We start from the raw sequence: 27,697 nt of genomic DNA, 5'->3' as shown, positions 1-27,697 counted from the left end.
CCAGAGTGGTACTATAAATCAATATCGATATAACCCTTACATGAAGAAGATTTACTAGTAGGTAGATGCTTCTCTGTCTACCTAATCATATATCCATTACTATTAGTTTCTCGGATATCGATAGCTATCAAGTGGCTGCCTTCCCAAATTTCATATATTTTGCTTGAATGGTTTCTGAGGTACTCGTATCAGAACAATAAAGGCGGGGTTCGATTCTTATCCTTGGATTGTATTGACCCCTACAGACAATATACAAATCAATCAATGCATATGTCGCTTAATTTAGAATTTGTGAGCTCTTATTGAAGGAAATTTTAGTTTCAAATTAGCTGATTTTCCGAGATACCTAAATAGCACTTTCATCGCTTGGTGTTTCTCAGGCGAATTAATTTTATTTACGTTGTGTTCAAGTAATATCTGGTACTTAAGTGGATTGAAGGTACACCAAATTGTATCATAGCTCTGATAGTATGCGACATACTAATGGTAGACAGGTACGGACAGAGAGACAGGCTGTGAAGTAAAAGCAAATTTGCTAACGTTCAATTTTTACATGTCGAAGCACTTTCGTTTTACCATGTTAAAGTGTCTATAGACAACCTTATTTTTTTTGTGTGTATAATTTTATGAGGTACGACTGGCAGACTTTGTTACGATATTGAAATAAAACATGATGCTCGAAAATATAGTTTCACTCTCTGAGCGAATTGTATAACATTATGTGTAGATTGTGTATATACAAGGTAAGTAAAGTGATGTACGTACACGTGCATGCTAAGAGTAATAGGCACTGATATTTTATTGCAAATGAAGTTGTCCACTAGAAACTATATAATCGCCAGCCAACGCACAAAGAGAATTCTACAATATATCAACTTAAGAGTGGGCGTCAGTGTTCAGAGTCAAGTGATGGGCAAAAATGATGTTTGTTCAAGCCTTCATTTAATCGATACAATTCCACTTTCTCGAAAAATTATTTAAATGGTCAAGTCAAGGATGGTTACGTTTATAACTAAAAAAAAAATCGGTAAATTTCTTATACCCGCAAGACGAATTTCTTCAAATGTACAGGAGAAATTACTTACCGAATGCAGTTTCTTTATAGTTGTGCAAGTTCGGGGAAGTGTTCTCTCGCATCGTTCATTGAATTTTGCCGGTATATCATCTATTTTTCGATATAAATGTGTGACCAATGAAGATTTGTTTATTTTTTACAGCACCAGTCTCGATTTCAAATTGGCTCACTGTGTATAACGTTATTTTTTAATAAAATTGAAAGTGGTTATAAAATATATTCTGAGAGTTTTATTTTCATTTGCAACAAACATGAAGTGATTTGTCATTACTCTCAAGTGAATGGAGCAATAATTTCGGTGAAGTGATACATTTCTTCTATTAGACAATCAAAAATCTTCCACTGTTACTTACAGGAAAGAAACAATCTTATTAATAAAAATCAGTGTTATTAAGTAACTAGTTACAAGTAACTCAGTTACAAGTAACTCAGGTACAAATAGCAGTTTCTTTTTTTTGAGAAAATGTAACTGTAACTAATTACTTTTAAAAGTGAGTAACTGAGTAACAGTAACTGAGTTACTTTTTTACGATAGAAGTAACGTTTTAACAGTTACTTTCCGAAACTTAACTTGCTATGTAAGTGTCATAAATTATTGGCGATTTAGGACTCAAAGTGAGCTGGAATTCAATTGCTGCTGTGATATAAAAGCCCATATTTGATACATTAGTTCTTGCAAACAATAGAGGAAGAGGAAAAGAGAAAGTAGTTGTAGTAAATTTCTGGTCAGTGGTAGTGGTCAGTCGGTAGGCTCCAGCCAGGTGCCAGGAATTTCAAGTTTTTTCGTATGTTTCATCTTTCGTTTGGTAGACCTGAATTCCAATGCGATATGCACACCTCGGAAAAGGAGTGGATTTCCCAGAAGCGGGAAGATAAGCTTCTTGGAGGAGAATTCGTTCCTGTTGCTGACAGTTTGCCATTGTCAGTTGTGTGCTGTGAAGTGTCTCTTGTTTCAGTAGTTTGTTCCTCTGTGGTGTTCCTCAGTGAATAACTTCCCCCTTCCATAAGCAGCATCTGATAGTTTCTTCCTTTGCTGTAATATTGGATTAAGCTGAAAAGGGACGTACTGCAATATTTCAGTGTTTTTACGAAATAATTCAACGATACTGGTAGTATGAATGAAACTGAAGAAGGCGAGAGATAGCAATTGTGCATATGAATGGAAAACAATCAAATTGTTTCCACGTGATTTCATATATATCTCAGTTCTTGATAATTTAAAAATGAAAGTAAAAATATTTCCGGTTAGAATTCACTTGTATACGATTATTCAGCATTTCTGGATATTTTGAAAAAATGATATATTTTGGTAAGTGATATTCGTTTAAGATTTAAATGAGAACCCATTTTCTTGAAGTAACAGATACGACATATCTCACCATTATTATTGATACAACAGTGAATTGCAACACTCAAGTGGCAAAGTAACGAATCAGGAAGACCCTAACGATTATTCTCGCTTGTTTATGTAATCCTCTCAGAGAGAACTGAAGGGGTAAGTTGAAAATGCCATTTTCACCTTCACTGATAACGCGCAATTATAGGCTGCTACATTATAATTCGTATCATTTTCTGGTTCATAAACACTTGAAATTATACAACAAAATTTATTTCTCTCTGACACGCTCTTTCTGTCTTTCTATACAGTTTCTAGAATCCCTCCACTCCAACGGACATTCTTTAAGAACAACAATGATAATAAATACAAATGTTTAAGTTGCAGTAGCTCAGGTCAACCTCCGTGGCGGAGAGGTTAGCACAACGCACTATATGTCAGGGGTTCCGGGTTCTAGTTCGTTTCGGACATGGATGTTTGTGTTTGTTCCAATGAGAATATAGAAAACATAACATTGTCATATGTGAAAATTGAGAAAATGTGAATAACGGAGATAGTACCGCATAGGGGTATTCCTTAAAAAAAAATGTCGTTAGGGTGCCTGACTACCATGCGAGAGACCCCGGGTTCGATCCTCGGTGGGGGAGAACCGATATTTTTTCTACCTGTTGAAGCGGCTCCAGCGCCCACCCAGCGTTGTATAAAGTGTGTATCTGGAGGGGGGAGTCAAGGATGCCAGGGACGTGGTGCTGATCACATCACCCACACCTTCGGCCATGATCAAGAAAGTGTGGGGCTCTAACTCCACACCCCCTAAACTACTGCATGGCGTCGCGCAAAGCACAGGAGAGCACTTTATTTTGTAATAAATATAAATATACAAAGACTTAAGTTACGTATCAGTAAAATAAGTAAAATACATGTTAGTCTTCACAAAATATGTTATTACAATTAATGATCGATTTGTGTAATTTGGTTGCAAGAAAAATAGATATTATGGGCTTCAGAAATATTATTCTTCAAATTGCGAATTAATTTATATTACTTCACTAAATATTACATTCCCTTATTTGTCTCTATTTATAAAATTTACAGTAACGTTATTGTATAAGAATCACTAGAGGAAAGTACCTAACTATGGAATAGGATCCTAATATGGCGGTGTAACCTATAGCTTTGAGCGGGAAATAATTGATAAGCTGTATAGTAGCTATTCTGCCTGTTTTAGAACATATTATATACAACTGGCAGAAAACATCCTTTTGTGTTTTTTAATAGTTTGTAGATTAAGGTGGGTGAAATAATTTTGATATTATTTCATTTCCTACTGTAATATAGAAGTAATGAAGGTTGTAAAGGTGAAGGTTTGCTAGATTTCATTGGTTAGGACCAACTTTTGTGGAAACGAAAACAAAGGTACTCCACCAAAAGATTCTCCAGTGCCAATGGTACGTACAAATGAAGTGGTTCCGAAAATTTTGGAGGTTCTAATCCCCGCGTAAATCCTGTAGATTAGTCTTGTAAATTTTCAGAAACAAGATACCTCCTAGTCTCTTTACTTGAATTTACCTCACAGTTGTGGATTTTTACTAGTATTCTATGTTACAAGCTATTCTTTCTTCATTTAATGTGGTATTCCTAGATTTTGACAAGAACTGAGCCGATACAGATATCGGTAAGTATCGGTTGAAATTTTTTCACCGATACCACCAGATGTCATTGTTTCTGAGTCCCTAGAACCAAGGCCAAGAGTAAAAATTTATCCATTTCAAAAGTTACTTCAACCTTCCTTGTGGTAGATTGGAAGAAGTTCCGTATTTAGTTTTCCGGAGAATTACTGAACAAACCCCCATCCTCCTGAGAAGCAGATCATTGACTAGATCAAAGGCAAAGAAAGCTCCGACCAAACTTCTCGTAGGCACGTAACTACCTGGTAAAAACTATGTGAAAAAAAAGAAACCATAACAATTCCTGCTCTAAAACTTGTAGAGTAAGAAAGATGGGCAGTTTTAAAACCAGCAATACTCTCACGCTGGAATGTTTCCGTTCCAGACGATTGCGTAGTTCTTGGGAAATATTAGTGAAGGTCACTGAGGAATTCGTTTTGTTTTTCTGCATTGAAGAGAAAAGTGAGGGTTGTGGATTCAACAATTTCCTCTTGTACTCTTCCCTTCTGTGTCTCTTACGTGACTATTGGTATCGGCAGATATCGCAGTGACTTGTTTTTATTGCCAATGACAGAGATTGATAAACACCATAACATAAAGAGGCGTTATCTTAATAATTGTATTTACATATATTTTTACGTCGCATTTCTCCCTCTCCAGGTTAAACTAAACGACAAGAATGACCACTATGTACAGTGTCTCTCAAAAGTTTTAGGACAACGACATTTTAAACTAGGCAACCCAAATTACGTAAGGCGCTGGTGGGTTGCGTGTAGAGTTAGGCTCAATTTCAGGGTTGCCATATGCACAATAGATATTTATGAAATACGCAAAAGGAATAAAACCAAGTATTATTGTATAAAACTCTAAAAAATATATCAGTATTGCATTTGTAGCAAATTAGAAATACTTTCTGAAAGAAAGAAAATCGATTTTCTAGTATTTCATCGTTGATGAGTCTACACAAAGGAAAAGAGGAGAGAGGAAACGAAAAGGGACAACAAATGAGAGGAGAAAAGATAGAGAGAAAGGGGAAGAGGAAAAGTAAAGGAGGAAAGAAAATATAGGACAGATGAGGATAGGAGAAGTAATGAGGGGAAAGGGAAAAGATGTGAGGAGAGATGAGGAAAATGGAGCAAAGAGGAGAAGAGGGGAGGAAAAGAGATGAGAGGAGAAGAGGAGAGGAGGAGATGAGAAGAGGGGAGTTGAGAGTAGATTAAGAGAGAGAATATGAGAAGAACGAAAAGAAGACGAGAAGAGTGCAGTGGAGTCGGAAATCTAAGACAGGAGAGGAGATAAGAGGAGTGTAGAAGAATGGGATGGAGACAAGAGGCGAGAACATGAGGGAAGGCGATATGACATATAAGCAGAGGAGAAGATGGGGAGAGGAGAAAGAGAAGGAGAGGAAAATAAAGGCGTGGTGTAGTTCTTAGAGTTCTCGACTGGTCACCTAGCGTTTCCAGGTTCGAGTCTCCTTACGACGTGTTGTATTTTTAATTCTCCTTTTATTAAAGAAGAACATTGTAACATTATTTGTAATAGCAGTGTAGAGTGGCTACATTCTTCTGCATCTGGAATTTACTAAAAAAAATAACAAATAAATGAATTGATACATGTTCAAAGGGATATTTTTACGTATAAGATAGTGAATTATGATACTCTAACGATAATTGTGTACTGCTTCAAAGACATTGACAAATATTCATGATATAACTATTTATATTTGTGGTAATCCAGGACATACTAATTTTACCCCTTCACCCACTCCAGTTCAATGCAAGGATACCTCCGCAAGTATCGAAAGAAAAGATTTCATCATGTGCAATTCTCCATTAAATGTTTGCGCCGATTCGTACTACTTTCGTTTTTTTTTGTTAGAAACATGTATTCTCTGCACACTACATGTAAGACGAGAGTTGCATCTACATTTCACACTCGTCAGCTCCTCCTAGCTATTCTCAAGAATGAAAGTGTGTAGGGTAGTGGTTACCGTTGTAGATTGTGAACCTGATGATCGTAAGTTCAAACCTCTCCGTGGCAGAAACATTTGGTACGTTTTAGATATATCCCATTGTGTTGATTGTCCACGCAGTGTGAAACGGAATGATTCTGTTTGGAATTAACGATGGGGGAGAAGAAATATTAAATAACGAAACCTCCATTTCAACGAACTGAGAAGTGGAGAAAAAATGGATAATTCTTATAAAAATGAAAATTACATTCATGTTTTTAGTGGTATAATCGCAGGTAGAATCAAAGATCTTACTTGGCAGATTTTATCTCGCTCTGAACTCAATCAAAAGGCATTTCGTACCGATCTAATCAATTCTCCAATTCATTTTAAAATATTTCATGTCGATATTTTGATCAATGCATCAATTCTTGACGCTGAGACGATATTTTCTACAAATACCTCATCTCTCCTCTCGTCTCCTTTCTATTTTCTCCTTCTCCTCTCCTTCTCTTTCTTCTCTCCCCTTCTTCTCCTCTGCTTATATGTCATATCGCCTTCCCTCATGTTCTCGCCTCTTGTCTCCATCCCATTCTTCTACACTCCTCTTATCTCCTCTCCTGTCTTAGATTTCCGACTCCACTGCACTCTTCTCGTCTTCTTTTCGTTCTTCTCATATTCTCTCTCTTAATCTACTCTCAACTCCCCTCTTCTCATCTCCTCCTCTCCTCTTCTCCTCTCATCTCTTTTCCTCCCCTCTTCTCCTCTTTGCTCCATTTTCCTCATCTCTCCTCACATCTTTTCCCTTTCCCCTCATTACTTCTCCTATCCTCATCTGTCCTATATTTTCTTTCCTCCTTTACTTTTCCTCTTCCCCTTTCTCTCTATCTTTTCTCCTCTCATTTGTTGTCCCTTTTTGTTTCCTCTCTCCTCTTTTCCTTTGTGTAAACTCATCAACGATGAAATACTAGAAAATCGATTTTCTTTCTTTCAGAAAGTATTTCTAATTTGCTACAAATGCAATACTGATATATTTTTTAGAGTTTTATACAATAATACTTGGTTTTATTCCTTTTTTCGTATTTCATAAATATCTATTGTGCATATGGCAACCCTGAAATTGAGCCTAACTCTACACGCAACCCACCAGCGCCTTACGTATTTTTGTTGCCTAGTTTAAAATGTCGTTGTCCTAAAACTTTTGAGAGACACTGTACATGAAGCTGAAGAAGAGACGCAATCCACTTATTGTTTTTGGTGTGTAACTGTAACACGTTAAAAATTCTTGCAACATTTCAAAAACCTTTCCCTTTTCCCATCCTCTGGGTCTACATAAAACTTCAAATGAAAAATACCAAATGTCAAGCACTTAAAGTGCTATAATGCTACATGAAAATAATTTGGGAGTTATTTAATGTCATTAAAGCAATGTGATATGATGAGTTAGCATGACTCGGTAACTAGCCCTTGTTATTAATATTCTACAAGCATCGGTATAGGTATCGGTATAGGTTCAAAGTTATATCGAATCAGCCTTGATTTGACACTTTTAAGGATTTAATTTTTTTGTCCGTGTTGTATTGCTCCATAAAAGAAAATCGCTTTTATTTCAATACTTTCACTTGGGGGGCTTTCACCCCTATTAGGATTTGCCAAAATGAATAATTATTATACAAATAACCAGCTTTAAACAATTGTTAATAATTACTATTTTAATTAGCATATCATTATTAAAATCTACATTAGTTGGTAGATGAATTTTCAAAAAAAGAAAAATTGATATTGTCTAATTAGACACTTTCCTCTACTGCAAAATTTGCAACACTTTTGGCATTACAAAATGTACAAATTACTATAAAATGTCTAATAAACATCGAACAAATACAATCTGAACACATTTTATTAAACCCAATTCAACTTGTAATTTTCAAAACAATACCTTGGTCAGAAATATATAAATTTCATACTAACATACTCACGGGGAGGAGACGGCTACCAAGCCATCACTCATGTCGCTAATAGATGACGTCACAATAAAGGTTCATCCATTCAACACGTGCGCCATTACAAGATGCCGGTGGAAGAGAGACTTACTGATTCAACACGTATCCCACGAAAGGATGGCGGTGGAGGAGAGAATTACTGATTCAACACGTATCCCACGAATGGATGGCGGTGGAGGAGAGAATTACTGATTCAACACGTATCCCACGAAAGGATGGCGGTGGAGGAGAGAATTACTGATTCAACACGTATCCCACGAATGGATGGCGGTGGAGGAGAGAATTACTGATTCAACACGTATCCCACGAAAGGATGGCGGTGGAGGAGAGAATTACTGATTCAACACGTATCCCGCAAGAGGATGGCGGTGGGGGAGAGAATTACTGATTCATCACGTATCCCACGAAAGGATGGCGGTGGAGGAGAGAATTACTGATTCAACACGTATCCCACGAGAGGATGGCGGTGGAGGAGAGAATTACTGATTCAACACGTATCCCACGAACGAATGGCGGTGGAGGAGAGAATTACTGATTCAACACGTATCCCACGAAAGGATGGCGGTGGAAGAGAGAATTACTGATTCATCACGTATCCCACGATAGGATGGCGGTGGAGGAGAGAATTACTGATTCAACACGTATCCCGCAAGAGGATGGCTGTGGAGGAGAGAATTACTGATTCAACACGTATCCCACGTACGAATGGCGGTGGAGGAGAGAATTACTGATTAAACACGTATCCCACGAAAGGATGGCGGTGGAGGAGAGAATTACTGATTCAACACGTATCCTACCAAGGAGAGAATTACTGATTCAACACGTATCCTACCAAGGAGAGAATTACTGATTCAACACGTATCCCACGTACGAATGGCGGTGGAGGAGAGAATTACTGATTCAACACGTATCCTACCAAGGAGAGAATTACTGATTCAACACGTATCCCACGAAAGGATGGCGGTGGAGGAGAGAATTACTGATTCAACACGTATCCCACGAAAGGATGGCGGTGGAGGAGAGAATTACTGATTCAACACGTATCCTACCAAGGAGAGAATTACTGATTCAACACGTATCCCACGAAAGGATGGCGGTGGAGGAGAGAATTACTGATTCAACACGTATCCCACGAAAGGATGGCGGTGGAGGAGAGAATTACTGATTCAACACGTATCCTACCAAGGAGAGAATTACTGATTCAACACGTATCCCACGAAAGGATGGCGGTGGAGGAGAGAATTACTGATTCAACACGTATCCCACGAAAGGATGGCGGTGGAGGAGAGAATTACTGATTCAACACGTATCCTACCAAGGAGAGAATTACTGATTCAACACGTATCCCACGAAAGGATGGCGGTGGAGGAGAGAATTACTGATTCAACACGTATCCCACGAAAGGATGGCGGTGGAGGAGAGAATTACTGATTCAACACGTATCCTACCAAGGAGAGAATTACTGATTCAACAAGTATCCCACGAAAGGATGGCGGTGGGGGAGAGAATTACTGATTCAACACGTATCCTACCAAGGAGAGAATTACTGATTCAACACGTATCCCACGAAAGGATGGCGGTGGAGGAGAGAATTACTGATTCAACACGTATCCCACAAGAGGATGGCGGTGGAGGAGAGAGTTAGTGATTCAACACGTATCCGACTAGAGAATGCAGGTGGAAGAGAGATTTAATGATTGAACACATATCCCACAAGAAGATGCCTGCTTAGAAGAACGGTTTACGTAAGCATTGTAAAGCGTCTGCCCATGAGACCAGCAGTTCGCCTACATAATTTATGGCAGCATAATCATTTGATATTTCCTTAATGAGAGTGATTGTTATTAAAACTCGCATTTTACTATTCATTGTCTTATGTGATAAATGAACCGAAGATATTAATCTCTCAATATTAACTGCATGTAATATTATGTTTAAATGAAATACATATATTTTTTAAAAAAATAACTTTCTTTTAATTATTTTTTAACTAATTTGTTTTGCAAGCCGAACTGCATTTAATATATATTTTGTATCATCAATTTCAATGCTGTCCTTGGTGATATGAATGTATTCCATGAGAGTGATTTGCTTGTGATGGTGACTGTCAAGATTAGTGCAGAGAATGGCAAACATGGATTTGTTTCTCGCTAACTATTTGACACAGTTTGTAAAGACTTTAAGCCTAATTGATGAGAACGGATGACAGTGAATGTTTGTACTTTGTTCTTACTCCTATATTCAGCACCGTGTTCGTTCGGTCAGAGCATCAGTATTTTGGGCTCGGACTTCGGGAAGCGTGCTTGTTCGATTCTCATCAACCTCAACTTTTCTCCTGAGATTTTGGTCACCCATCGAAGATATAGGTGTGTTTCACCTACGTCACAAACTGTTGCATTGTGGGATCAATTAGCAATGATGGAGGCCAGTTCTTTTAAACATACGGTATTCAAGCAGGCGGGCGGGAGATATGTACCTTGTATGCGATGTCACATTGTGTTGTATTCGGTTGTTTAAACAGAAACTCACGTTTATCCGGGTGCACTATCACCAACCTGATACAAAAATATCGAGCAAGGAATGGGGCCAGCTCGTCGGAAAAACCGGAAAACTCCGCAGCCAACCATCATCAGGAGATATCATGCTCACTCTCTTCTGGGATGCAAATGACATGGGGTAAGTTTTGAATATTTCATGGAAAAGGAAGTAACAGTGACCAGTACTTCTTATGCAGATCTGCTCCAAAATCACCTTCGCCCTGCAATCAGGAGTAAACGACTAGAACGTCTGACTTCAGGTGTATTGTCACTGCATGATAATGCTGTCCGACCGTATACTGCCCGTTTAATGGTTGCGACAATCCAGGATATGAAATGTGAATGTCTCACACACCCACCTTATTCACCAGACCTCGCCCCCAGTCACTTTCATGTGTTCAAAGAGACGATGGGAGGCAAGCATTTCCGGAGCGATGAAGAGGTGAAAACCGCGGTGCACAAGTGGCTACGTACAGTCACAGCCAAAATAATTCTTCTCACGAGGTATGCACTTCCGAAGAGCTGGTGCAGATCAAGGGGACTTCGTCGAAAAATGATGTATCTATTATTTTTCTGTATTTCCTTATTTGCCTCATAATAAAAAAAATAAGGTTTTCATTTGAATCCCCCTCGTATAATAGATACGCTTTAAATGAGTTTACTAAACATCTTATTTTAGAAAATTACTGATTCAGTACGTAAACGTAAGTAATGACTGGAACGTTTTATATTTTTTCAGGTATAATATAATTTCCCCCCCTCTACTCTAGGAACTTCTTTTATAATTATATTCTGACAACAGTGTAAACGCCTTATTATGATTGCACACTTCTTAATATCTCATCGATATTGTTCTTTATTCTTGTTTTAATAAATTTTCCCTTTTATAATTGTGAGGCATATAAAAGCACTATACATACATAGATTATTTTTGTGCCATCTGTGAAGAGAATACTTTACTGTTTACTCAAAGATATACAATAATTAATTCGTTTACCACTGGGAAGAGACAAGGTGATTCTTCCCTGCTTTTTTAACAGTTTACTAGGATGCATGGAGGGGGCAAGGGGTCACTTGCCCCCTCAACATTTTCAGGTTTATGAAAATTTACAAGTTAATAGTACTTCTATTAACCTCTTGAAACCTGAGGAGTATAGTTTTTAATATTTTGCAAATTTAATTTATTAAAATAGTACTGGATGATATTTTATGGACTTGAAAAGTTTTTGATTATGCCCCCCACCAAATCCAAAAATTAAGTTCCAAGTTTGATTCGGTCCCGTACAAAGTTAGGTACTAAGATACGCCTATGCTAGGATATTAGCAAATTTCGGAAAATACTATATAATTTCTGAAACCAGCGCCATTCAATGTTTATACGCCTGCTATTCGCTTGATTCATACGGTTGTCTTGCTTGAAATATGATTGATTAAGTTGGTGTTTTAAGTCCACTTTATGCACAGTAAGGCTAATCGAGAATGGACCTATGGTTAACAATAGCTTTTATTTTCCCAGAATTCTAAAAGTGCTTATTAATTGGGTTAAATTCCTTGGAATTATGGGGTGAACAATGTTTTAAAATCTAAAGGTTCTTTCTTAGCAGGTGACCACTTTCATCATTGTCTAATTTTTATGACGTCATCTCAAACTTCAGATTTATGGTACTCTGGATATCGCACTATATACACTGTAAAAATGGAGTTAAAGCGACACAGAGGAGGGTCTAGGTCCATGCCGCATTTTGGTCAAGGTTTATCTTCAGTTGTGTTTAAATGACACAGAAAAAGGTTTCTAATCAATACCAATTTAACGCTACTTAAGTTAATCATTGACCACAATTTTCTGGAACTACTATCTGTGCTAAGGCATAACATACAATCTTGAAATATGGGCTGGGCCTAAGCCTAAGAGGGCGCAAAACCAGTACTCATTATTTTCGTATTTTTCATATGCATGATTCACAAACATTTCCAAGGTAACTTCCTTGAAAAACACTTTTTCATTATAATTTATAATACAAAATGTTATTTACAACATACGTTTTATTAATTACTCATTCGATCATTTTCCGATCAGTTTTCAAATTCATATCCTAAACATTTGCATTATGCACTGTAGGCAAGATTTCCATTGAATATCTGTGAAATCCAATGCGACATTTATTTCCAGGACATTTTTATTTTTTCTCTGTTACCATGTGCCTCCAAAGAGAATCGAACCCGAGATCACCTGATTACATTACTACGCCATCTGGGAAGCCTTTCAAAGCTCTTTATCAAGCTAGCCACAGTATCTCGTTTGACCGTGTAAAGCAATTTTTCTTTATAAAGACGGCAATTCCAGTCTTATTGTCACTGTTGTAATTGTCTTCAGCGGAAACACAAGCTTCTCAATTGGGTTTCGGAGGGATACATTGTCATCGGAATTTAAAAGTACAACTCCTACAAAAATTAGAGAATTTTATGAGTTAATATGCTGGTGCAGTATTTCACATGTGTAAACTAGCCACAAGTTCAATTCTATAGACAGGGGTGTAAGGGGTGACTTTTTGAGAAGTCACCCAAAAGAGAACCTCATTTCCACCCTGTTAACTGAAATTTTGCAGGTCAAAGAGGCTCTGGCGTCTGGACTGGACTGTGTGTGTGTGTGTTGTCCTGTATTTTGTCATGTGCTGAGTGACCCTTCACAGCCTCAGCTTTTAATCTGTGTAAGTAGATTTTTGTCCTCAGAGACAAGTGTTGAGATTAGATAATGTACAAGGCTGGGCCCCTTATAATGTGACTGGTTCAAAATAACCCAAGTGTTGACGCACCCAAAAAATTTTTTTAATCAATTACCAACAAACAAAATGCTGATATATTTTGTCAATCACCTCACTGGCGCTTTATTTCTGGTCCACCCAGTACGTATTCTTGTCCGGCACATTAATTTCTCTGCCAGCTACATTCACCAATTAATAGCGTTTGATAATTCAGAGAAAACGTGACTCAATCACTCTACACACAGAAGTGAGAAATAAATTGCCATTTTTGCCGAAACAATAGGAATAAATAATGTTGCTAATTGTTTCCAGAAATTAGCAACAATTCAACAATCAAACACAGTTCTCGTGCTATCTATGGTTTGGGATTTTGCCAAAGCACAGTGTACAGGAAGAGTAATTGGACTTTGTTCCTTTGGGATGCTGCATCTGCTGTTTTGAGTATCCAGAGTGTTTGTCTCCAACTTTCTCAGAGAAGATATTGCAACACAAGGTAGGTAAATAGCATGGAGTTCTAATGAACTGACTAAATAATATAGTCATATTGTATGTAACGAGCGAGTGTTAACTTTTATTGCAAATATATAAATATTATTAACTCAGTTAATGGAATTGGAAAGAATCATAAAATAAAGAAAAGAAAATTTCGAAAATGTGGAAAAAATTTAAATAATACGCGTATAACTAACTCTGACATTAGTAATTTAGAACAAAAGTTAAAGCCTCGTACCTGAGATAGGGTAACACACATAGAGAACCTTGTTTTCCGTTTTTTTTTGTTCTTTGCAATCATTAGTAGCCTATGCGTATCCGATAGCATAATTGTATCGTCGTCGTCCTTTAATCAAGGAATGCCGGATACCACTTTAAACTATAGATCTATTCCCTATTAGCCTATCTGTGCACAAAGTGATGTGGTCGTAAATCAAAAACTCAACAAAACATTGGTGTTAATTTTAAAAAGATTTTGCTAATATATAGGCTCGTCCTTGTGTGTACACGTTTAGTATATAAACTTTGGTGTGTCACTATGTTTAACAATCTCATCTCTAACTTATTGATTCTTGTCATTTAGCATAGTGTTTCTTTCACTTCTGGCTAATCGCGAAGATGAGGTTGAGTGATGAAATTGATAAGGGACACTAACAAATAACACCCATGCCCAGCCCGGGATTCGAACCCGGGACCCCTTGCGTCGTAATTGATGTAAAGACACTCGTAGTGAACATCATTGCTGGAGCTGGGATTCGAACCCGAGACCCTGCCGTCATAGCGCTAACCGCTCCATCACGGAGATCAACTCTAAACACACAAGATTAACAACACGGTTTATGTGTACAGAACCTGACTAAATATTTCTACCGTGGTGTGGTGAGTTAAGGATTTGTTGTATCTCCTGACATCACACACATTTTCTCACATCAATATAACACACGATTATAATATGAGTCCCACAACGAGGCATACAATAACATTATGTTTGGAATACTTGTGCTAAATAAATGTTGTCATGGTTAGGATGTCGACTTGATCCTACTTAATACAAATGTGTATGATACATCGTTGGAAAGGGAGTGAATCAAGGATTACAGAAATGTAGGATTTATGGTGAGGAAACAATTGTAAGTGGGAAAAACATAGTTTTTAGTTTGAGGAACCTCCATTAAAAATGAAACATAATGAGCCTAATTTGCGTGAAGATGTAAGTTAAATGCCTAATTTGTTATAGAATAAGGTTTGTTGGGTTTGGTTATCTTAGCATAAATAATACATTTCCAGTGCATTTATGCTAAGAGAACCAAACCTAACAACATAGTCATTCCTCGAGAAACGTCACAATGCAAGGTTGTCCTCGCGTTGTGCGATAAAGAATACAAGTGAAGTCAGAGTCTCCCTTATCGCACAACGATCAGACAACCTTGAACAATAAAATAACTAAAAAAATATATATTTCTCAAACAAATTGAAGGAAAACAATTTAAAATAGCGAAAGTAATTTACAGATATTAAAAAATAGAAACTTCAATATCCAAAAGAAAAATGATAACCATAAATACCGATGAAAACACGAAATATAGAAACTTGAATCCTAGTGGAAATTATATCAACGTTAAAAACCAAAGTTCGACCTGGCAATACTGTGCGTTTACAACATGAATGTGGATACAGGAAAGAAGCTATGGTAAGTTATGTAAGAAAGTTTGTATTATTTCACAGAAAAGGAACATCTAATTGAAAAATGCACAGTGCCAAATCGAGGCTCGAATTGGTAACACTTTACTATACCGGAGACGGATTTCTTCAAATTTACAGGAGAAAGTACTTACGCAAATCATTTTATGTAGTGTTGTTGATGTTCGGGAATGTAGTTTTGATCCATTTTAATGCGAATGCATGTGGTTTTTCTACGAAAATCTATTTCCGACGCGCTATTGCTGCTGCCGCCATTTGCTTTCTGCACGAGAGCACAATACGCTCTCGTATTGTCCGTATATGCTACATTGAACGAAAGGAGTGCTAAAGGAACCTAACCTAACAGGCCTAACCTAACCTAGTAGGCATACCTCGTCCCCGTGGTGGTTCGTGGGGCTATCGTGAATTTTTGGGCTAACGTCAATGGTTTGTGGGAAATAAGTACTCGTTAATGTAAGATATAGACATTATTTTCGTTAGAAATTCATTATTTCACCTAAAGAAATGTTACGCAATGCAGAATAGTACGTTAGCAATGTAAAAAATTGCGAAATATATCATTGATAGGTGTCTCCGGTATAGTAAAGTAGTACCCTCGTATTAAGTACTACGAATAAACATATATATTTTGTTACGCCGAAATGGTAAAACACAAAGGTCTATTTTGCAGTCTAGCCTTTGTTTGCCATCAGCATAAGTAGCATATGATAAAATTACAGAAATATTACGTTACACTAAGTTCATTCTCATAAACTTTAATTATGTACGACTAGGGTTCAGGTGATTAAACTAATTAATAACAATTGTACCAATTACTAAGAAATTACTACAGATTCAAAGAAAGAATTTTGGATAGTATAGGAGCTTGCTGATATTAACTTACTGTGAAATAAGTACATTACGTCGATCAACACATTGTTCATCAATTTATGCCAATCTACTTGGCAGAGTAGTTAGAACAGCACGACACAACGACAGGGTCCCGGGTTCGAATACCGACATTACATTTTCTGAGGTCTCTTCATTAATTCATTAATTTCATCATATCATCACTCATCCTAGTTGTCGCTATTAAAAGTGGCAGAATAGCGACGATAAATAACAAATAAACAAATCAAATTAAATTCAACAATTTATGTTTATTTAATATTACATACTGGGTGGCCAGAATTAAAGTTACCCAACTCAGAGCCCTCTGTAGCCTGTTTGAGGCATCGTAGAACTCTGAAATTTGGTGAATCCACTATGCAGATCATGTGGAAGAAGATGGCGATAAAAAATGTTCAATTTTCCACTACCAGGTTGAAATGTGGCGCTGTACTTCCATGATTGGTTGTAATAAAAACGTAAATTGGTTATAGATTTGCCTTTACCTTGCAATCTTGCAATAAACGAGAGATTACTTTCTCGCAACTTCCAGCCACTAACAAATGTCTTTCTAATTAATAATTCAGCTAAATCACTTAACATGATTATTTGTACAACCCATCAAAAAAGTACAGCGCCACATTTCAACCTGGTGGCGGAAAATTGTACTTCTTTTATCGCCATCCTCTTCACCATGAGGGCCTCCCGATGGCGCAGTGGTAGCGTCGTCGCCTTGTAATCAAGGGGTCCCGGGTTCGATACCCGGTGGAGGCACAAGTGGTTCGGATCCCACTTTAAACTGTAGGTCCAGTCCCGATAAGCCTTACTGTGCATAAAGTGGACTTAAAGCAGCAACTCAAACCAAACTCTCTCTGGTAATTTACAATGCTTTACAGAAAATAATAATATTGCGAGCGAAGCCATCTAAAGAAAATTAAATCCAATACTTTGCTAATTGAAAACAATATCGAATAGGATGCAAACAATTTCATGGGTAGCCATGGCATTCTCTCTCTTTTACAACTTCTTTCATTTAGATCGTTGGCAGGGCTGGCTCCCGCCGCCACCTAGCTACAGCTCTGAGACTGCAAGAAAAGTGAGAATTGCGAGCGAAACGAGCAAATTTTTTTTACCAAATATACTTTTATTTGTATAAAATTTGAATTTGAAAGGGTCAATTGCCACGTTATTTTTGTAAGTTTTTATAGATTCGCAATAAATATTTAATGGTTCGGGGGGGCACGGCCCCCATGGGTACGGGCCTGTCAGACACACAACTCTAGAATTGTCTTTTTAGTTTGTGTCAATACGCAGGAACTTTATATTCCGTAAAGAAGTTGCATGCTTATTCACTTTTCTACTAATAACAGAACACACACATAACAATGCATCTTTTTAGCAGGAAATTTCTCTCAAATTTAGTCTTGGTTTTCGAGATAACTCCTCGTCTTTTACAAAACGAGACAAAAATAGTGGCTTTTTAATAATATTAACGGGACTGTCCCGGCTAAAACTCCTCTGTCCTCTTTCAGCTTCAATGAAATATTAATCTGGATCTTTTCCCTTGTCTTTCAATCAACTCCTGGCGGCCACAGAACAACATCAATACAATATTGTTATATTAGTCATCAGGAACAGTCTCTTGAAACCAAGGATCCTCTAATACATCTGCAAATTCATGAAGTGTTAGAGGATGACGACATGCTGGCACACAATGAAATACAGAAACGTCAGTACTGAAGCAAGACAAGATTTGGCAACAATGTTATCACACAAAAGTAATGATATTTTCACTTCAATGTTTCACAATTGAAGTCGATTCTTTGTAGTAGTGCGTAAGAGTGAAATTGTAAAGTTCGACGTAAACAAGGTAGGCAAAGAAATTATGATCTGCTAGAGAGATAGAAACTTCATCCGATATATTTTTATAATTTTTCAGGGCAGCGTTTGAGGACACTTCATTATAAAATAGTGTTACATCATATTGAAAACACAATTCATTCATATTTTGTACTGATATTTGTAAACTAGCTTTGATTTCAAGTTTAATAGGTTTTAAATTTCACGTTTAACAGTTATTCAATGATGAACTGCAAGTTTTTTTCTTGCTACATTCAGTTTAAATTATTAATAATACGTAAAGTAATACTGCTAAACATTGGAGCTCCAAGCAATTTTCTCTGGGATGGTTCAATCAAATGAAAAAAACCTGGTGTGATACAAGGATGAGAAATTTTCCATTATAAAATTGTGGAAAATGTTAATTTTCTGTGTAATATTATTGATTGCCCAAGGGAGGTGTGACCCCCATAACCCCCTTTCATGCGTTCATGCTGCTGAAGATAACATAAATATATTTCTCCAAGAATAGTACTATTAACATAACAGCAAAAATGAAGAAGCTAACTTGTCCCAAAAAAAAAAAGTTTAAAAAATGAGGGCGCTGGCCTGTAATGAGATAAGCTTTGTAGACACTGAATAGCCTACGGTTATATTCCGAGTTTCAACTACATTATGAATTAAGTTAGACGTTTTGTTTATCATCAATAAAAGTATACTATTATAATGTAAAATGATATAGGCATGTTGTGGGAATCGAATTATGACGTTCAATTTTAACAATAATCAAACAGGTAGACACTTGGGGTGGTGTCAGAGAATGACAGGATCAGAAAATAACAGTTAAGATGGAGGCTGTGCGATGTCGTCAGCTCAAGGGAAAACTTGAGATCTATCATAAGCTTAAGATTTTTGTCGTCCCTATTCGAAGTCAGTTCATAGTCGCTTTGTTCGTAGCCAGAGGTCCTGAGACGTGCACTCCAAGGTTTGGAGAATCGAGTAAAGAAAATAGGTAAAGTGCTCCCCTGTGCTTAGCACCACGACATGAAGGCGTATACAGAGCGTGGGGGTAACGACCCACACTTTCTTGATCCGGTCGTGAGTGGGGGTGAAGTGATCAGCATCACACCCTTGACCGCCTTTACCCCCCAGGGTTTCCCTCAGGTACCCTTTTTGGAGAATGGAGTGGTAATGGTAAGTAGCAAAGATTTTTTTCCTGCGTACGGCCAGTGCCACATACGTATACGGCTGCCATCCTTGAGATACCTTCCCTTTCTACACAACAGGTCTTGACAAGTAGAAAAGGCCTTGTGGTCTTATATACCTAATAACCTGCCTCCAAATATTGGCATTCTCTTTCTAAAATACAGTTTCCGACAATCGTTAAAAACGTATGTGTAATTTTTATTTCTTTCTTCGCAATTTTGCATATTGTCTTGTTTTGTTGTTGTGGTTTTCCTGTTTCTGCAGTTCCAGCATAAAATTGTCTTTCAGTACTGTATCTGAAACTTTAAGTAAATAAACAAATAAAACGAGGTGAAGGAAAGAAGTTGTGCATCATTACAATCCCAAGTGTCCTGTGCTTGATCAGATGTAACGAATTAACTGATCATAATATAGTACGTATTCTCGCGTCTATAAGCCGCACTTTTTTCCCCGAAAAGTGAACCAAAAAATGGGGTGCGGCTTATACACGCGAATGATAAGAAAAGCATGTGCGGCTTATACACACGAATGAGAAAACATTTGCGGCTTATACACGCGAATGAAAGAAAGTGCAGCTACTGCTAGCATACTAAAATACGTACGTTGATTTGTTATCTTTAGTGCATAACGGATTCATTAACAGCAAATCCAACAACAATGCATCTATAGCAGGCTTTGCAACAATATGATATCTTTAAACTTTTTTTTTGCAACAATATGATAGTATCATATCTTTGAACACGAATCATTCTTACTCTCGTATTGATCTGGAAACTATTCAGTAAAGTGAAGTTGTTAAAGAAGGTTGTGGGCCTGAGGTCAAGGTTGGTACTATCAAAGGGAGGATGTCTGGCAGAAGAATCAGCTACGATGCTCATTTTAAACGTCAAGCGATACGATATGATGAAGGAAACGGCAACAGATCTGCAGCGCGATATTACGATGTGGACGAGTCTAACATTCGTCGATGGAGAAATCAGAAGGAACAACTTCCTGCAACAAGTGGCAAGAGAAAGACATTTCGTGGAAAAGGAGCCAAATTTTCACAGATAGAAGAAGAAGGTTTGGCCATTGTAAATGAGAGAAGAAGTGTATATATGATACGTTTTCAAGCTCGTGAAGTAGCTTCAAAGTTAGACATCAGTCGTCAAGTTTTCCGAGCTAGTGCGGGATGGTGTTCACGTTTTATGCGTATTAAAAGTTTATCGCTTCGCCGTAGGACAACAATTCCGCAACGTTTCTCTGCAAACTTTGATCAGAAAATTGTTAAATTTCACAAATACGTGATTCGAATGCGAAATTCTAATGATTATCTTGTCTTAGATCGGCAACGCGGATGAAACGCCTATTTACTGGGACATGCCTATTTCCAGCACAGTTGCACCGAGAGGCTCGCACATCGTATCGATCAAGACCAAGGGTGGAGAGAAACAACGATGCACTGTAATGTTGGGTGTTCTCGCGGATGGAAGGAAACTGCCACTGTATGTTGTGCTGAACCGTAAGAAAGTGCCAAAGGAGGTATTATCATAAGTGCCCAGCAGAAAGGATGGATGGAAGAAGAACTGGTATTGGACTGTATAGACAAAGTGTGGAATAGAAGGTCTGGTGCATTGCTGAAGCAAAAGAGTTTGCTGGTGTGGGACAGCTTTCGTGGTCTGTATAATGACTGAATTAGTGCAGGAAACCACGAGCTTACAGCAACAGGAAAGATCAAACGTCCGACTGTCAAGCTAGTGTGTGAATGGATTCTGGCAACATGGGAAAGTGTAAAGTCGGAGACAATTGTGAAGGGTTTTCTGAAGTGCGGCATATCCAATGCCCTAGATGGTACCCACGATGAAATGTTATGAGATGATGATGCTAGTGATGAAGATGACAATACCTCTTGTGCAGAAAATATTTCAACGAGTACAACGGCAGTGAATAAGGGCTTTGAGGACTCAAACTGAATGATACGGTATAATTATATGTAGATCATTGCGCTAAAATAAAGGTTAAAATACTTTTAAAATACGTACTTGAAATAGGCTACCTTCGCAAAAAAAAGTCAATCGTGCGGCTTATACACGAGGTGCGGCTTATACTCGAGAAATTTTATTTTCCTGAAATCTAAGGCGAAAAAAGGGGGTGCGGTTTATACACGCGTGCGGCTAATAGACGCGAGAATACGGTATCTTCCTTTATTTCTGTGTCTTTTTGTAATTATTGTTATACATACAAAATGAACTGTATGCAACATGAACACGTAGAGCATTCACGGAAGAATTGAACTCCTTGGTGCAAGAGCAGGTTAGGTCCAATTTTTACAAGAGACATTTCATATACACTTGATAGTTCAATCTATATACTATATAGAAATGGATGTATGTATTTATGTTTCTTCCGGCATAACCCTCGAACGTCTGGAACCATTTCAATCAAACTTTGTACACATATCACTTACAATCTGAAAATAAATACTGTGGGGGTAAGACACCCTGGCACCCCCAGGGGAAGGGTGGGAAGGGGTGACATGTAAAAATAATCGAAAACGACCGATATTAGTGTGAAATCCATAGTTTTCGGGGTCGCTAAGATGAATAGTGACACTACGAATGCCGTTCAACTCCAAGATCCTCACCGGCATGGGGATGAGAGGGGGGAAAAATAAAATGTGAAAAATTACCTACATTAGTGTCGAATCCATAGTTTTCGGAGTCGATAAATTCTTTGATGAACCCATCCTTCGACAAGCAACACTACACTTACTACTTAGAATTCATTATTTTCCTGTCTAATGGAAGATTGGGATAAATAAATACCCTGGCAACGCCGGGAAATCAGCTAGTATGCTACATAAAATAGTATCATTTTTCTAACTTATAAATAAATAAAGTAAAACTGTGCGTGCTAGAAAATTTTCCATGAATGGGTGGAACACAATAAGAATTACGATTCCTCAAGCATCTACCAAAAGTGTATTGGGTACTGTAATCATTCTTTCTGAGAGAAATGTTTAACTGGTCAAATACAAAGGAACTGATGATGTATTTTTGAAAAGATCTTGTTTCTACATCTTCCACAAATAACAAGTTATCTACGGTGCTGAATAATTAAGAAAGGAATATTGTTATGTTAACGAAAAACTAAAAGAGAAAGTGCAATTATAAAGTTTCTTCTGGATCAAATAAAGTTACAGAAATGCAATCCAAGAGTTTTATTTTCACTTTCAAACAAAAATTTAAATTTATATTTTAATTATAAGAGTGGGCTAAAAAATTGTTTATTATATCTTTGTTGTTATGTTTAATAAGTAGAATCTATTTCCAAACAGAAGCAGCAAACAATTCTTTAACTTATGTAGATGGCGTGAAGAGAGCGTTACAAACTTTTAGCCACTCATATATATATTTGTTCCCTTCGAAGAGATAATAACCATTTTTGTAATAAATAGTCAACAATGTGAGTCTTACGGAATAAAAAAGTTCCATATGAGTCATTGCACGCCAAATCAATACAGATATGTCAAATTTTAAACCCGACCATCTCAGATTCTCATGAAATTTGGGGAGTTAATTGATACTATCCATTGAACTTAGTAACTGTTAAAATTGTGACACACGTCTGTCTCGTATTTGTCAAAATATTCAATTTCAAAGTTCGCAGAAATTGACCTTTCTGAGCCCGTTAAGCTAAATATGCTGTAACGCAGCCCCATATATGGCCTAGGAAGCTCAAATAAAGTTTATTGGGCAAGGAATGACTTGGTCGACGTTCAAAGAAAGGTATACTTCTTGGCAAAGACAAAAATGGCTTCTTGGTGGCAACGGGCTGTCAGTATTAGCTTTTGTTTGCTCCTACAGGTTCTGGTAAATGCGTAGGATTTGTAATTTCTAATTCTTTATACTTGGAAGATTCAGTAATTTTCTTTGATATCAAGCTTTAATCTTACCAGCAGATGGCATCCTAAAATGAGGCAAAAAGTCTTTTGCTGGAATCCTGAAAACCCTGATGGGATTATGCATTGTAACAATCCAATAGATTGGGTTAGCCCTAAATCTTGGCAAATGGTGGAAAAACCTTCGACACACCATTTCTCTTGAAATTCTAGCCTGATTTGATATATCACATCAACCACTTTGCTTGGAAAATCATTTAGTTGATTTCAAAATGGTGACCAACAATATGCCCGACCTCCGCTTGACACACACAACTAAGGATCTTCCTGGACCTAATCTCTTTCTTAATGACCAATTATACCCACGATAACTCCTTAACATTTTATAGGGGATGTTATTGTACTTTTGACTCACCCTAGTACATTGTAATGAAATTTCCATCAGTCACACAGTTACACATATTATATTATACGTATCTTCTGATCCCATTGCAATCCTAGTTTGATATTTCCATATGTTTTAGAGTATGGCATGGTGTGCCAAATATATTTTTGAAATTGACATGTCTTGAGATATTCAAGGTCAAAGGACAAGGTCATAGGACAAAATTTATGTTTTTATCTAAAGGTGGGCCAGTTACTTATCATTGGAAAGTTTGCTTCATTCCCTGCACAATAAACATTATTTGAGAATCCTACGCGAATTAGGGGTTAAGATACAGCATATCTAGCAATGCAGGATCAGAAATGTCAATTTCTGTGAACATTGACCATGAATGATTTCACAATTACAAGACGCACAGGAATTTAAAAAAAAATCACAGTAAATAAGTTCCATGGATAATATAAACTCCCAAAATTTCATGAAAATCTGAGATGGTTGGGTTTCGGACTGTATCGATTTCATATGCAACGAATCAAACATGGTCTCGAATTTTATTCCCTGACGACATAACATATATTAATTAATATTCAAGCTGCGAAAAGTATAAAACATTATTAACAGGATACACAATCATTTGTATTTAACACGACTATTTTACGATAATTACAGTCAAAACAAGAAAAAGAAAACTGCGGTGAATTCTTGAGCAAAAGCAGATAGTCATGTTGGAGATAGAGGATAAACAGTCTTCGAATCAGGCTTCGAGTCCTCCCATAATTGAGAAGTATAATCAGTCTACGTGTAGGACATAGGAACACGTCGAAAATAGACAAGTATAATCAGTCTACGTGTCGGCGATAGGAACAAGCCGAAAATAGAGAAGTATAATCAGTCTACGTGTCGGCCATAGGAACATGCCGAAAATAAAGAATATAATCAGTCTACGTGTCAGCCATAGGAACATGCCGAAAATAGAGAAGTATAATCAGTCTACGTGTCGGACATAGGAACATGCCGAAAATAAAGAATATAATCAGTCTACGTGTCAGCCATAGGAACATGCCGAAAATAGAGAAGTATAATCAGTCTACGTGTCGGACATAGGAACATGCCGAAAATAAAGAATATAATCAGTCTACGTGTCAGCCATAGGAACATGCCGAAAATAGATAAGTATAATCAGTCTACGTGTCGGCCATAGGAACATGCCGAAAATAGAGAAGTATAATCAGTCTACGTGTCGGCGATAGGAAAAAGTCGAAAATAGAGAAGTATAATGAGTCTACGTGTCGGCGATAGGAACGTGCCGAAAATAGAGAAGTATAATCAGTCTACGTGTCGGCGATAGGAACAAGTCGAAAATAGAGAAGTATAATCAGTCTACGTGTCAGCCATAGGAACATGCCGAAAATAGAGAATTATAATCAGTCTACGTGTCGGCGATAGGAACAAGTCGAAAATAGAGAAGTATAATCAGTGTACGTGTCGCCCATAGGAACGTGCCGAATATAGAGAAGTATAATCAGTCTACGTGTCGGCGTTAGGAACGTGCCGAAAATAGTGAAGTATAATCAGTCTACGTGTCGGCGATAGGAACATGCCGAAAATAGAGAAGTATAATCAGTCTACGTGTCGGCCATAGGAACATGCCGAAAATAGAGAAGTATAATCAGTCTACGTGTCGGCCATAGGAACATGCCGAAAATAGAGAAGTATAATCAGTCTAAGTGTCGGCGATAGGAACATGCCGAAAGTAGAGAAGTATAATCAGTCTACGTGTCGGCGATAGGAACATGCCGAAAATAGAGAAGTATAATCAGTGTACGTGTCGCCCATAGGAACGTGCCGAAAGTAGAGAAGTATAATCAATCTACGTGTCGGCCATAGGAACATGCCGAAAATAGAGAAGTATAATCAGTCTACGTGTCGCCGATAGGAACGTGCCGAAAATAGAGAAGTATAATCAGTCTACGTGTCGGCCATAGGAACATGCCGAAAATAGAGAAGTATAATCAGTCTACGTGTCGGCGATAGGAACAAGCCGAAAATAGAGAAGTATAATCAGTCTACGTGTCGGCCATAGGAACATGCCGAAAATAGAGAAGTATAATCAGTCTACGTGTCGGCGATAGGAAAAAGTCGAAAATAGAGAAGTATAATGAGTCTACGTGTCGGCGATAGGAACGTGCCGAATATAGAGAAGTATAATCAGTCTACGTGTCGGCCATAGGAACATGCCGAAAATACAGAATATAATCAGTCTACGTGTCGGCGTTAGGAACGTGCCGAAAGTAGAGAAGTATAATCAGTCTACGTGTCGGCCATAGGAACATGCCGAAAATAGAGAATTATAATCAGTCTACGTGTCGGCGATAGGAACAAGTCGAAAATAGAGAAGTATAATCAGTCTACGTGTCGGCGATAGGAACAAGTCTAAAATAGAGAAGTATAATCAGTCTACGTGTCGGCCATAGGAACATGCCGAAAATAGAGAAGTATAATCAGTCTAAGTGTCGGCGATAGGAACATGCCGAAAGTAGAGAAGTATAATCAGTCTACGTGTCGGCGATAGGAACATGCCGAAAATAGAGAAGTATAATCAGTGTACGTGTCGCCCATAGGAACGTGCCGAAAGTAGAGAAGTATAATCAATCTACGTGTCGGCCATAGGAACATGCCGAAAATAGAGAATTATAATCAGTCTACGTGTCGGCGATAGGAACAAGTCGAAAATAGAGAAGTATAATCAGTCTACGTGTCGGCCATAGGAACATGCCGAAAATAGAGAATTATAATCAGTCTACGTGTCGGCGATAGGAACAAGTCTAAAATAGAGAAGTATAATCAGTCTACGTGTCGGCGATAGGAACAAGTCTAAAATAGAGAAGTATAATCAGTCTACGTGTCGGCGATAGGAACAAGCCGAAAATAGAGAAGTATAATCAGTCTACGTGTCGGCGTTAGGAACGTGCCGAAAATAGTGAAGTATAATCAGTCTACGTGTCGGCGATAGGAACAAGTCTAAAATAGAGAAGTATAATCAGTCTACGTGTCGGCCATAGGAACATGCCGAAAATAGAGAATATAATCAGTCTACGTGTCGGCCATAGGAACAAGTCTAAAATAGAGAATTATAATCAGTCTACGTGTCGGCGATAGGAACATGCCGAAAATAGAGAATATAATCAGTCTACGTGTCGGCCATAGGAACAAGTCTAAAATAGAGAATTATAATCAGTCTACGTGTCGGCCATAGGAACGTGCCGAAAATAGAGAATTATAATCAGTCTACGTGTCGGCGATAGGAACAAGTCTAAAATAGAGAAGTATAATCAGTCTACGTGTCGGCCATAGGAACATGCCGAAAATAGAGAAGTATAATCAGTCTACGTGTCGGCCATAGGAACATGCCGAAAATAGAGAATTATAATCAGTCTACGTGTCGGCCATAGGAACATGCCGAAAATACAGAATATAATCAGTCTACGTGTCGGCGTTAGGAACAAGTCTAAAATAGAGAAGTATAATCAGTCTACGTGTCGGCGATAGGAACATGCCGAAAATAGAGAAGTATAATCAGTCTACGTGTCGGCCATAGGAACATGCCGAAAATAGAGAAGTATAATCAGTCTACGTGTCGGCGATAGGAACAAGCCGAAAATAGAGAAGTATAATCAGTCTACGTGTCGGCCATAGGAACATGCCGAAAATAGAGAAGTATAATCAGTCTACGTGTCGGCGATAGGAAAAAGTCGAAAATAGAGAAGTATAATGAGTCTACGTGTCGGCGATAGGAACGTGCCGAATATAGAGAAGTATAATCAGTCTACGTGTCGGCCATAGGAACATGCCGAAAATACAGAATATAATCAGTCTACGTGTCGGCGTTAGGAACGTGCCGAAAGTAGAGAAGTATAATCAGTCTACGTGTCGGCCATAGGAACATGCCGAAAATAGAGAATTATAATCAGTCTACGTGTCGGCGATAGGAACAAG

This window comes from Lepisma saccharinum, chromosome 28 (genome assembly GCF_977018435.1).
Source record: "Lepisma saccharinum chromosome 28, izLepSacc3.1, whole genome shotgun sequence".
NCBI lineage: Eukaryota > Metazoa > Arthropoda > Insecta > Zygentoma > Lepismatidae > Lepisma > Lepisma saccharinum.
This window is presented reverse-complemented; position numbering follows the sequence as displayed.